Source organism: Microtus oregoni, unplaced genomic scaffold (assembly GCF_018167655.1).
Source record: "Microtus oregoni isolate MIOR12 unplaced genomic scaffold, Mior012 000001F_ref0000356, whole genome shotgun sequence".
NCBI classification, from domain to species: Eukaryota; Metazoa; Chordata; class Mammalia; order Rodentia; family Cricetidae; genus Microtus; species Microtus oregoni.
In genome coordinates, this window is record NW_024543060.1 from 89408221 (window position 1) to 89422710 (window position 14490).

Sequence of the window (14490 nt, forward strand, 5' to 3'; positions counted from 1 at the left end):
AGCAGCGGCGGTGGCGACGCACCATTTAAACGGGCAGGAGATGGGTGTGTGGTGTGTGTGTGTGTGTGTGTGTGTGTGTGTGTGTGTGTGTGTGTGTGTGAGGGGGTGTAGATCGAAGGGCACTTGTTGTCACGCCTTTAGTTCACAGTTCAGGTCCTTGCTTGGAGGTGTGTATCTGGAGTTTGAGGCTCATCACCACTTGACAGATTAATAGGTGATGGGAGAGACGACTCCGGGAACTGAGATCACAGTGGTTAGTCAGGTGAGCAATTATAAAGGAGCCGAAGAAGGCTGTACTGTGGGGAGCTTGCGTTTTCACTGGACAACCCTTTCTTTCTTTCTTTCTTTCTTTCTTTCTTCCTTCCTTCTTTCCTTCCTTCCTTCCTTCTTTCTTTCTCAATTCATTTTTATTGAGCTCTACATTTTTCTCTGCTCCCTTCCCTGCCTCTCTCCTCCCCTTCAACCCTCTCCCAAGGTCCCCATGCTCCCAGTTTACTCAGGAGATCTTCGACAACCATTTCTGATCCCTTATGGTCTGTCTGATCCCTGCGATAGCCTGCCGTAGTGACAGCTGTTATCCTCGGTCTAGCGGGACTTAGGATTTTAAAAAACAAACAACAACAACAACAACAACAGATGACTGGTGCCTTCTGCAGTAGTGAGTGTGATTCTTACAATTATTCTTCTGATAGGAATTGTCTCCGTTTTTCTAAGAAGGGAAACTGCTTCGGGGAGGTGAAGTCCACAGTCTTGGAGGCACACGGCTGTAGTTCTAGCACTCGGGAGGTAGAAGTAGGAAGACCAGAAATTCAAGGTCATCCTCAGACGTTCAGCAAGAACTACTTGAGACCCTGCTGAGAGAGAAAGGGGGAAAGTGGTGGTGAAGGGGGAGGAAGAGATAGAAAGGAGAAGAGGAAAGGGTAGGAGAGGTGGTGAGTCACTTATCCGGGGGAATGGTGGAGATGAAGACTCCTAACCCAACTCATATGGTAAAGGTAGACACAAATGTTACACTTAAATGGATCCACTTAAAATATCTTTAATGCTTTTTTTAAGACTTATTCATTTTTATTTTATGTGTATGGGTGTCTTGCCATCTTGTGTGGCTTTGAATCATGTGCATGCAGTGCCAGTGGAGGCCAGAAGGGGGCGACAGATTCCCTGGATTTACAATATTGAGCCACCTGATGGGTGCTGAGAATCCGTTCCAGGTCCTCTGGAAGAGCAGCCAGTGCTCTTAACCAATGACTCATCTCTCTAGACTCTGTAAAGATCATTTCTAACACCTCTCAAGACATGTTCTAAGTATCTTACCTTGAAATATTACCGCCAACACGTGACACATTTATGAAATAGTAAGATTCTCTGGGCTTCCTTCTATAATATCCCCTCCAGCCTTCTCACAGTTCCAGACTGTCCTGGCTCATTTTCAGACATCTTTATGGCTTTCCAGTTGATGTGTAGGAAGCAATCAGCAAACACCTTCAGCCCAGCCCACCATGAAGAGAGCATTACCAGATTGCTTTTAATCAGCGGGTCATGTAGATATCATTTGCAGAGGAAACACAAGCTAAAGCCAAGCAACTGGTCATGTAAAGGAGATGTGGGAATGGTGTCCCAGCCATGTGGAATGCACCTCTAACTGTCATGTGTGTATCTCACACCGTGGATGCAGCAGGGCAGAAATCCTCCTAGAAAATGAATCCGTTTCTGAAAATGCGAAATATGAGACAAGGTGTTTAAGTGAAACGCCTCTCTTTGACAGCTAGAGTTAAGTACAGGACTTCCGGCTGCCTGTGAGCCATGTATGGCTGTAGCCGTGTGGAGACAGACCACATTGGTAAACTCAGGAATTTCTCATCCCATTACTTCTTAGCCATTCCTCGGGCAAGACCCTACTTCTAGGTCTTAGTTTCCTTTATTCAAAATAATTAGCAATATTTTTATTTTTATCTCCTTAGTGTGAGTGTGTGTGTGCATGTGTTTGTGTATGTGTGTGTGCACATGCATGCATGTGTGTGCATGGGCATGCATGTGTGTGTACTGTGTTTGTGCGTGTGTGTGTGTGCGTGTGCATGCATGTGTGTGTGCATGGGCATGCATGTGTGTGCGTGTGTTTGTGCATGTGTGTGTGCATGGGCATGCATGTGTGTGTACGTGTGTTTGTGCATGTGTGTGTGCATGTGTGTGTGTATGGTCCTGCACATGCCACAGCATACATGTGGAGGTCAGAGGACAACCTGTTTGGTTCTCCTCTTCCACCGCGTGGGCTCCAGGAATTGAACTCTGACCATTAAGCCTGGTAGCAAGAGCCTTTACTTGCTGACCCGTATTCCCGGCCTCTGAGAGATAATGATTCTTATCTCACGACTGTAGAGGGTGAAGTGAAATGACACACGAATAAAGCCCTTGCCATGGCTAAGTGCTGACCCCGGGTAAATGTTTTCTTGCTTCCCAGTTTAGTGAGAATGGAGTGGTAAAAGCTATAGTTTAGCAGGTCTACCTTTAAATATATGCATTTTCCCTCGTTACCTCCCCTGGCTTATGACATTTACACGGCGCTGTGGGCTGTGTGTAAGCTGCACTCTGCCCGTCCACACATCTCGGGTGTCCCGACACAAGGCTTCAAACAATGCCTTCAAGAAGAGTGTGTGAGCCGTCTGTTTCTGGCCTTTGGACGCAGGGGTCATTGTTTGTTCTCTTCACACCATCTCTCTCTTCAGAAATTCGCAAGAATCGTCCATCTTCTTCTGACATTTCTTAATGGAGAGCTAGGGTCAACCTGATCTTCGTTTCCTCATAAACGGCTGGTCTTCTGACTGGAGGGTCAATGCTTGTATTCCCAACCTTCCAGCAGCCTCCAGAGTGGCACATTCTCTGCTACTACCAAAGTGATCCCTTCAGTGTAAACAATAGTGGCTTTTTTTAGGTGTAAATGTCAGAGGCTGGAGAGAGAACTTCGCAGCGAAGAACACTTGCTCTTCCTGCAGAAAACCAGAGTTTGGTTCCCAGTAACCATGGCAGGTGGCTCACAACTGTAGACAGAGACTGTTCATTTGTTTCCAGGCTGCTCAGACCCGAACAAACCACGCAGAAACTATATTAATTACAGCACTATTGGGCCAATGATTCAGGCATACTTCTAGCTAGCTCTTACATCTCTAATTAACCCATTTCTATTAATCTATGTATCAGCACAAGGCTGTGACTTACTGGTAAGGATCTGGTGTCTGTCTCCTTCGGCAGCTATATGGTGTCTCTTTGACTCCGCCTACTTTCTCTCTATATCTCTGTTCAGATTTCTGCCTGACTTCATTAAATCACTGGCTGAAACAGCTTCTTTAATAACCAATGGTAATAAAACATATTCATACTTCCTAGACATAGACGGAGGGGGGAGGACCTTGGACTTCCCACAGGGCAGTTAACCCTGACTGTTCTTTGGACTGGAGAGGGAGGGGGATAGGAGTAGGGGAAGGGGGAGAAGGGTGGGAGGAGGGGGAGGGAAATGGGAGGCTGGGAGGAGGGGGAAACTTTTTTTTCATTTTCTCAATAAAAAAATAAAATATAAAAAAAAGAAAAAAAACATATTCATAGCATACAGAGGGGAATCCCACATCACTCAACCACTTACAACTCCAACTCCAGAGGATCCAAAGCCCTCTTCTGACTCTCTCTCTCTCTCTCTCTCTCTCTCTCTTTCTCTCTCTCTCTCTCTCTTTCTCTCTCTCTCTCTCTCTCTCACACACACACACACACACACGCACACACACACACACACAGAAACATGCATGTACTCATGCACACACACGTTGAATACAAAAATAAATTTTTAAAAAAGAAACATTGTTGTTCCAGTTATTCCAGACCTTTTCTCAGAAATCTACAACCTTCAATAACTTTGCCCAGTAATGTATAGTTTTAAACTGAATCTCTTTTCCCCACTTTACCCTGTGGGTTCTGAGTTCGTCTTTTATGGCATTAGCTTCAGTGTCTAAATGGTATGATCTGCTCCACTACCCCTGCTTCTACATTTTAATATAAATAAAAAAATTATCAAAGCCATTCTAATGTCTTTTTTAGCTTTAGAACACTAATTTTTGTAAATTTCTTTTCTATTTAATCCCTGCAGTAATAGCTTTCACCATTATTCATTTTGTCTGAAACTTTGAAGCTAGTCTCATTTCTTTGAGCCTTTAGTCGCTCCTCCCCACATTGGACTGTATTTTAGTTGGGGTTCCTGCTGCTGTGCTGAAACACCATAGCTAAAGCAAGTTGGGGAAGGAAAGGGTTGATTTGGCTTACACTTCCATACCACTGTTCATCAGCAAAGGCAATCAGGACAGGGGCTCACACAGGCAGGAGATGGGAGCTGGTGCAGAGGCCATGGACGGGTGCTGCTTACTGGCTTGCTCTCCATGACTTATTCAGCCTGCTTTCTTATACAACTTAGGACCACCTGCCCAGGAATTGGGACACCCAAAGTGACCTGTACCCAACATACATGCCTACAGTCAATCTGGATGGAGAAATTTTCTTACCTGAGGCGTCTATTCCAAATAACCCTAGCTTGTGTCAACTTGACAAACAAAATTAGCCAGGACACAGCCTCGGGTTGTACATATAAGCGTACCGGTGAACACCATACAGACAACAGAATGCAGGTCATCCAATACTCGGCAGAAGGTTCATGCAACGATTCTAACCCCAACTTAGACAAGGATTTCTTTTTATGAGGTATTTCCTTCCATCTCAGTGTGAACAAGAAAGCATGTGTGTGTGAGTGTGTTAGTTCAGTTAAATATGATCCCAGCTCAATGTGATGGTACAAGACTGTATTCTCAGCAATCAGAAGGCTAAGGTAAGAGGATCCTAAGATGGAGACCAGAGGGCTATAGACTGAGTTCTAAGCCAATCCAGGTTATAAGGAAACCCATTCCAAACAGCAACACCAAATGGTGGCCTCTAGATATTCAGCATGACCTGGCCTCTGACAAGACATCTTCCGCTTGCTTTCCTATTTACAGGAAAGCCTCACTGTCTTCCTCGCCGGACTTGGGATATCCAAGCTTGCCTGTCCCGGGGTGCTTGCACTGGTTTCCCTCTCTGGAACCCACACCCCCACTTTGCACATGAGTCTGTTGAAACACCGGCTCTTCCAGGAAGCCTTTCCTGGGAGCTCCATCATCACCTCTGCTTGCTTATCTTGCTTCCTTATGTGCATCCTGGGGTTGAGTTTCTTTGTCTTGCGTGTGATCTGCTGTCTTTCACTGCCATAGAAAGTCCTGAAGTCAGGGACTTCTATCTGTTTGTCCACCACTCTGCTTCCTGGGTCTAGAACAACCTGGCATAAGGTAAGCAGACTTTCTTAAACTTTCTTAATAAATGGATGGAATTCATAGAAAGGAATTCATAGAAAGGCCTCTGAAATAGGCTGGTTTTGTAGAACTTTAAGCTGAGGCCCCTCAGCATTAGTGCTCCCCCCTCCTCTGGGAACCAAGGACCTAACAACTACATATGCGTGTACTGGAATGTTGGGGGTTTTCCATCTCCCTGTGTCCTTGTGAATGTTCTCCAGATAGAACTCAGTTATTGAAATTGGGGCAAGATAACCCTTAGATTATTGACTCAGTTCCTTGGCCTTGATCAGGGGATATTGATTTAGTTCCTCAGATACGGTTAGGATGACTCACAGATGTTTCCCCTTACCCTGCCTGATCTAGCAACCACTCTCCGTGGCTCAGACCAATCATTGCTAATAGCTACTATTTAAATCAGCCAATCCTAATAGTTGGAAAACAACCCTCAGATTTTGCCCCCCTTACTTCTGTGGCTTTTTACTTTAAAAGTAGCCTGTACCAGCTATTTGGGGTCTTTCTGGTTTCTCAAATGCTGAAAGACCCGGTCACGACAGAATTAGTAAAGTCCTCATGCTTTTACATCAGCTGTGGTGTGAGGGTAGTCTCTTGGGGTGACTCCTCCTCGGTGATTAGACTCCAGGGTCCAACAGTTTCATCCTGGTTTTTCAGTGTTTCCATAGGAATTTTGAAGGTAAAAATTAGGAAAACCACATCAGAAAGTACCTTTTATTTTGAAGCTGTATTTCAGAATTAAAGTTTTCTTTTCTTTACCAGTATGTTTTTCTTACCCATTTCACCAAATAGCACTGGGTACAGTTGCTAGTGACAGAAACAAACAAACAAACAAAACAGCTTTTGGCAAGAAAAAAAGTTATAGTTAAAGATTTTTCCTCTCTTTTTTTAACTTTTTTTTTTCTGAAACAGGGGTTTGCCAGGCAGCTCAGACTGGCTTCAAATTCACAATCCTCCTGTCTCAGCCTCATGAGCGTTGGGATTTCAGCTTGGACCGTCATGCCTGGCTTTCAGCTGCTTTCCTTAAGACTGTTAGAACAGGAGTGTCTCATGGATCTGATGAGGCTAGCTCAGACAAACTCCAAAGCCATTCTTCATGCTTGCTTTGTTCCTTCTTGTCCCACCAACACTCTTTTCTCCACACCCTCATAGCTCGTGTGCAAAATGCCAAAACCAGTTCTCAGAAGGATAACGGGCATCTTTGAATTCGAGTTCTCAGTCTCTTGCAGAGAGAATTCAATGTGTACAGTTCACGCCACATGTCCTCAGACCTCTAACAATATAAATGATGTCAGATGTCAGGTTGCAGCTGTCCGGGTGAAGGAGGGGATGAGTTGTCTCTGTAGGAGGGTATTTTCCCCACCTACACACCTGCAGCCTCATTGTCTTCCTGACTGTGCCTGGGATATCCTCTTATGAATCATCTCTGCCTTCTTATCTTCTCTTGTAAGAGCTGCTAAGCTGCATGGGGAAGACCACTGCTTGCTAATCTTGGCAAACCCCAGACACCAGCGTTACGTGTTGAGTGAGGAAACACCTTGCCACGCTCATGCTACTTCAGCATGCCTCTTGGCCCTGAGAAGATGTTCAAAGATTTCTAAGTGCAGACGTTGGAAATCTCAACAGACCATGATTGGACAATGAATGAAGGTGGCATACTCAGCCAGGCAGGTGATGGTGGTGCACACCTTTAATCCCAGCACCCAGGAGGCAGGAGTAGGCTGCGGCCCAGAGAATCAGACTCACTGTTTTCTGGGATCCTCCGATGAACGTTTACACTTCCAAGAGATGTTCCTTCTGATGATTCCGTTTCCATTTCCCTGATGATGGTGCGTAAGATGTGCCCTGCCCCTCTCTGTCCCCACTCCCATCATTCCCTACTCTCTTTTTTCCTGATTATTTTCTCTTCCACTTACCACACCCTGCCTTCCCACTATTCACTTCTGCTCCAAATAAGAGCTACGACACAAGTAGGTAAAATTATTTAGCACCTGACTCAAGCATATGGGCGTTCTTCACATTTGAGAAGACTGATTTAGAGTCCCTGAGCCTAGGCAGCGATTGAGCAAATTCAACATAAGCTATGACACATCCTCTTATCATCCTGAATGTGGTGTGTGTCACCTTCATTGATCAGCTCCTCTGTGGTTCTCAAGGAAGCAATTATCACATGGCCTTATTGTTCATTTCTTTTTTGCATTAAATATCTAATTAAACATACACTGAGTATCATGTGACTGCTTTGTGAGCGTATTTGTAAGTCCTATGGTGGCTGCCTATGAAATAATTGCCTGGCTTAACATGTTAGCATAAACGGGTATCAATTTGGAGGCTTGAGGTGAAAACATTATTTCCATTGAAATGTATTGTAAGTTCATTTCAACCTATAAGAATTCTTCTACAAGAGCTTTTATATGCCAGAGAATATAATTCCTTGCTTGTTTCTTAACTCTACTCCAGCAGAAGGCCAGTTCTGTAAGGAGAGTGACATTGTGTTATCTAGAATAGTATTCAAAACACTGGAAGTGCAGCTCAGAGATAGGGGCCCTGCATAGCATACATGAAAAAAAAAACACAATATTTACTTCCAGTAGGCACTCAATAAATAACTATTTGGCCGGGCAGTGGTGGCGCATGCCTTTAATCCCAGCACTCGGGAGGCAGAGACAGGTGGATCTCTGTGAGTTCGAGGCCAGCCTGGTCTACAAGAGCTAGTTCCACGACAGGCTCCAAAGCTACAGAGAAACCCTGTCTCGAAAATCAAAAATAAATAAATAAATAAATATTTGAAAACCATTAAAAATTCTCTCCATTTGCCAATCAGAAAACATTGTTCTGTTTTGGAGAAACCAACAAAGATTGGTTTTAAAAATAAATATTGGAAGGAATGATACAAATACAAGAATTATTAATTATGAGTTATACTTACTCATTCTGATTGTTTTAGAGGGTTGCTTGTTGTTTTTTGCTGAAAAATCAGCTTTTAGAATTGAAAAATTGTTGCTGTTGTCTAACTAAAATCAAAAATAAATGTTCATTGATGCCCACAACTTGGAATTTGGTACCAGCTGTTGTATGACATTTAGGTAGGTCTGTGCATCTGGGGGTTTCAGTTTTCCCTCTTTGGTAAATGGCAGGCATGAGGCTTCCCAGCTCCATAGTTCTGGTCCTCCTCTGCTGGAGTCAGCCATGCCAAGCCTTTTCTATTCCTCAGTGATGGCTAGACATAGCATCATCTCAATCGGCAGGACTGTTTTCATGCCTGGCCATCTTTAGGATGGTTCTTATCTTTACAGTACAGTTTCTCTTGCAGTTAAGAAGGCAGCTCAGCATCCTCGTGGTGCTGGTGAGACCTGTTCTCAGGATCCCATTCTCTCAGGACTGAGGGACCTGTCCAGAAGCCCTGCCCCTGACTGACAGGAAGAGACACACCCCAGGGTGTTGGGGCTCCTGCTTTTCTGGTTTGGGTGGGGTGCCGACTTCTCTTTGATTTCTTTATTATCTGACACTCATTTCCCCCAGAAACAACCTCAGGAAGGGGACGCCTGCTTTTGGTGATCATCTGGATGAAGAATTTATAGTCAGAAGGACCGACCTAAGAGCCCTGTGTGCCTTCCGCAGAGCCACTTCTAATTGCTGTGCCTTGTCTCTATGGTCAGATGAAGAAGTTGGGGAGGGAGGGACTCGGAGCGTCTCACCGTGTAAGTCATTTTTCATGTCACATAGCATCGGTCTCTCAGTTTCAAAATCTCAAAATCTCTAGCCACACGAAACAATGTCTTCCCTTCAACTTGCGACACTACAAGCCCCGATTTGGTGACAGAGGTACCACACCTTTGTGCCTACCGCCAATCGTTTCCCAACAGTCTTTCAGGGAGAGGCAGGTATAACCATCCTGCGCCAACTGAGATCACAGAGTGCAGCAGCTTGTTCCACAAAATCAGCAAATGCTTCAGCTTCTTTTTAAACGTTTTAGTCGTGTGTGTGTGTGTGTGTGTGTGTGTGTGTGTGTGTGTGTACCACATGCATGCAGGCGTCGGAGAGGCCAGAAGACAGTGCCACATCCCCTAGAAGCTGTTATAAGCCATCTAATGTGGGTGTGGATCCTCTGCAAGCAGAGCTAACACTTTGAGCGGTTGAGCCCTCTCCCACACTCCGAGTTCAATCTTCCATCCCAGTGGTAGAAGCAGGACTTAACGTTTTGAAAAATCTGTAGTAGCAGGAAGCCATTTATAAGAAGCTGGTCTTTTTCTTGGTGTTGTTTGGTTAGCATGTATGCTGTGCTTTAGAACTTCTTTTTCTTTATAATGCACGTCTGTAAAGGATGCCGCGTGAGGACCAGCAAGATGGGGAGAGGCACTGGTGACAAGCCTGAAACCCCTAAGCTCGGTTGCTGTGACCCGTGTGAAGGAAGGAGAAAACCGACTTTGGAAAGGTGTCATCTGACCTCACATACTGGAGCCACGACACATAGGGGCACACTCACACTAAATAAGTTAGTAAATAAATGAATGAAAACAGATGGCCTGGTCATCTAAATGGTCATGTGCTCACTCCTTTGGCAAAGACCCCTATCTCAAAGCAGGCGCCTATTTTTTCTAACTCAGTTTGTAACTCAATTTCTGCATTTCAGGTTTCATAAAGACAGACTGCCCTTGCTTTTGAGATTAAGAAATGACGCAAGGTGTTGTCCTAGCAGGACCGTATCAGGGTAGGCAGGCTGTCCATGACTCTTGAGCAGCTATCTCAGGCGGGTCTGGCAAAGGGCTACTCCAGGCCCTACTCACCTTGCCAATTAATTCTGCAACTAGCTGATGCAGAGTGTGGGAAGGGCCAAAGACAGAGAAGGAGCTCTCGGAAGGAGAGCTTCTGAAGGCGCACGGGAAACAGCCAGGCTCCTTTCCTCTCCTGGCCCTCCAGACCAGGTGGAGGTTGGAACTCTGATGGTTACTAAACCTTTGGAGAGAAAGGACAGCTTGAGAAACCCTGACCAGCACACACACACAGGAGGGACACCCCTAGATGCGCCCTGTCTGCTTTTCGGATTTCAGCTTTTGGGGGGGATTTTGTTACCTGAGCAGAGGGTACAGGTAAACCAACCCCAACGTCTGTATGCCTTAAGCTTTCTCTTTTTCCAGCAAATGTAAAGTTTAACTGAAGCGTTCGGGAAGTCTGCACGGCCCCACTATGCTAACCATGCTGTTTAGTACCCTGAGAGCGCCAGGTGGCCGTTGTATCCCTGGGACTCGTCATCACAGGTCGTCACAAGCTCTTTGAAAGACGCGGAGGAAACAAGGAAGCCAATCTACTCCTTCTCGGGTCGGAAAAGGGCTCCTGCACCCTTGAAACGTAGGACCTGTGTAACTCTCTAGGAAAATGGACTCGGGGAGGCCTGGAAATAGGTCAGGCGCTTTTTAAACGTCCACTTGTAGTGGGAAAGAGTTGAATGTGTGGGCAAAGAAAGAATAGTAAGACTCGCCTAAGACAGAATTCTTACTGTCATTGGATTTAGGAAGTGCCATTCAAGTTACATTCCTAACTCGCTTTAAAACGCTGTCTAGATAAGAATGTGTATCGTACCCACATGTTATGAAAATGTTCTAGGAGACACTCGGGAGGCAATAGCCTTTTACTGCTTGGGTTTTTACTACAGCAAGGCCACAAGGAAACTCAGACTCTCCCTCAGAGACTCTTATGCCTTGCCAGCGTGAAACTGGAGGAAATAAAGCAGGAGCCAGACTCCAATGAGGGGATTTCCCTTTTTGTTGTTGATGTGTTAATACATTTTTCTATTTTTTTTAAATCGTTGTTCCTTTAAGTTGTTGTGACGTTTAAGAAGACTAGCTGATCTGGCCCATGTTAAATAAGAACAAGTTGGTTTTACAAAGGCTACCAGGAAATGTCTATTTGCTGACTGAACAGGCAAGGGTCGAATGCCAAGAGTCTGAGAAATAGTCTTCCCCAGGGAAACAGTACACCAATTGGCTATCCAATACCAAATGGTCAGCCCTGAAAACATATATACGAGTGACATCATATAGACTGAGCAGGTGGTAATCATGTATTTAGGAGTGTGTGTGTGTGTGTGTGTGTGTGTGTGTATGTAAAACAATAATTAATGAAAAAAAGAAGCCATGAATTTGAAAGAGAGCAAGTGAGAGTTTGAAGGTAGGAAAGGGAAGAAGGAAATGAAGTACTTATAATCTCAAAAAGCTAAGAAAAATAAAATACAGCCAGTAATTTAAAAAGTAAAAAGGCATAGGTGTAGTAAATAATGAGACCTAATGGAAGTCATGTGGTTTTCACGCTTGTTTGTGTGTGCCCTTTTCTTTGCTCTACTGTTACAAAAGCTGATGATGAGGCAATAAATTTTTTTTTAAAAAAATGCATAATCTATGTGTGTAATGAAGCCTGCCCTCCTCGTGGCTGTTGCCTTGAGAGACCATGTTAGTCTTATGATATGGCCTTTAGACAAAGCGGTTTCAGAAAGAAGGAACTTTTAGCGTAATTTTTAGCACCTGGGCGGGGTTGCCAGACAAACTGCGGGTAATGGTTGAAAGTGAATTTTGTGTAAACATAGGGCATATCTCCACCAAAACCTATTTGTTTGCTGAGGTTCAAACGCAACTCTGTCCTGTTCTGTCGTTGCCAGTTTTGGCGTCTCTAAGCTTGGGCAGAGACCTGCGTGGGCACCTCTAGGCCTGGGTGGGTACTGCGTGCGCACCTTCGCCGAGACTAACCCTCCGCGAAAGACAGCTGTGATCTGACTGTTTTGTCGCTTGTCGGGGTAAAGGTGGACACCAAGAAGGCTAAAGTCACCTGGAGGCGGGTTTCCTGATGAGGCATGCGGTGTCTCCAGAGACAATCGGAGCATTTGCCAGGAGTTTTTGTAAGCTTTTAAAAATTGGCATACACATAACATTCATGCATTTTCCAAATCATTGTCAGCAACACCGGGATTTGGAAGACTGTAGCTTCCCAGTAGTGAGATTCAGAGCAGGAAGTAAGGAGCCAGAGGACTGTGTGTAGTATCAACTGCTAGGGTCACAGTAAGGACTGACATCAACCACTGAACCTTTTACTTTGTTGGCCGTGAGTCCCAGCTAGGTTTTGTAACTCATTGACCTTATAAACCCTTTGGTTTGGTTTAGAAGCACTGCAGAAGAAAAATGCTTCTCCGGAGCTAATCGAATGAATTTCCTCCTCAGCGAAGTAGCTCTCTCCGTGGAAATTTCCAATCCTTAAGGATAATTCCGTTACTTCTGATACGATATTGTGTTTTATACTCATTCTTTTATGATAATTCTTACTTAGAATTTAATTAATTCTAATTAGCATGCACAGAATTAGATTTGGTGTTTCGTTGACTCTCACGCCACCCCTTTTCCATCGTCTCCCTGACACATTCTTGTGCCCGTCCACCCCATAGCCATTCATTCAGATTTGCTAAAGTACACAGCAGCTGCCACTCTACAAAGTGCTGGTGCATTATGGGCACTTTATCGTGTCATCGTTAGTATTATTGCCATATGATAGAGCCATGATGTTGGCGTACTAGGATTCATTCAACTTTTGAAAATGTAGTTCTAGTGTGTCAGGAAGAATAAGTGATTTGCTGTTAAACAGCATCAGACTAAGGCTTACTTTTTTTTTTCCTTTAGGTCAAACTGTCCCTGGATGAAGGTCTCAGGACTAGCGAAGTCATTCATCTTGGAGAAGAACCTACAACAACTACTTTACTAAACTGGCATAAAGCGTAACTACTTCCTAAATATCTGTTCTTAGGCCCACAGACAAGTATAGTCCTCACCCCATCTAAAGGAGACTTCTCTTTGAAACAGAAAGGGGCTATTACAGAACTTCATAACCTATCAAAATGCGGAGTTGTGGACGTTCCAATGGAGACATCTATAAAACAACTCCCACACCTAGGCTCAAAGAACATCATGGAAGAGACAGAGGAAAGTCTATACGAGGCGGAGGATCAGGGAGTTTGCTGTGAGACTGTATCTCTCAGTAGGGTGAGAAACTGTACTCATAATGTCTCACAGATGTGGCTGCCTAGACGTGAGCTGCCCAGAGAGTGTCACAGTGACTGGGAGAGATGTGTGTAATCTGGAGGCTGTGGGTGCGGAAGAAAGTGAGACCCAAAGTTCATCTCCAAGACCAACAATTATGCAACAGAGAACTTGAGCCTAGACGTGGGAGAGATGATTCAAAGGTTTCCAAGGAATCAGGCCAGTTCCCAGCACCCACATGGAGGCTCAAAACCATCTGTAACTCCAGTCCCATGATATCTGATGCCCTCTTCTGGCCTCTATGGGCACTGCATAAACATGGTACCCAGACATAAATGCAGGCAAAACATACAAATAAAATAAAAAAGAAAAGTATTAAAAAAGAAAGAAAGAAAAGTAAACTTGATCCTATCCCTCTGGGATGCTGGTCTCCGTCTGCTGTGAGGACTTGACTAGAGGTTCTTGCTGAGAGTTTCTAGCTGAGTAAAAATGCCTTCATTTTCTTTCTGGCTTTGGAGTTTCACCATAGCAATCCTAGCTCTGAGCTCCAAGGCAAAGTTCCCTGTTTTCTTCTGTACCTTGTTCCTGAGAAAGTAGGCCACACTCCTACCTTGCTGCATCAAGGGACATCAGGGGCAGTTGTTGGGCTACTTGGTCAACACATTTCAGTTGTCCAGGCTGTGGGTAATAGCCACACCTAGGCTCAAAGAACGTCATGGAAGAGACAGAGGAAAGGAAGGGGTCATGGAAGTTGACTTGACACTTGGCTTCACTGACGTGAGACTGGTGCTGGGTTTCAAGTCTAAGGCCTGGACTTAATTCTTCTACCTCCTCCAGGTGGCTGGTGCTTCCTTTCATGCTGCATCAGGTTAGGAATGACATGGCAGCTCTCTCCTGTCTTCTTTTGTGGTTTTTCTGTTGTTGTTGTTGTTTTTTTATTATTCACTTGTCGGTTTGCTTTCTGCCGTTGCTTTGTTGGGTTGTGCTGTCTGCAGTTTCAGTTCATTAGTTGGCGAGTTGGTTAGTTTGATGTTTTTGAGACAAGCTCTCCAGTGTAACCCAAACTAGCCTTGAACTCCCAACTCATCCGTCTCATTCTC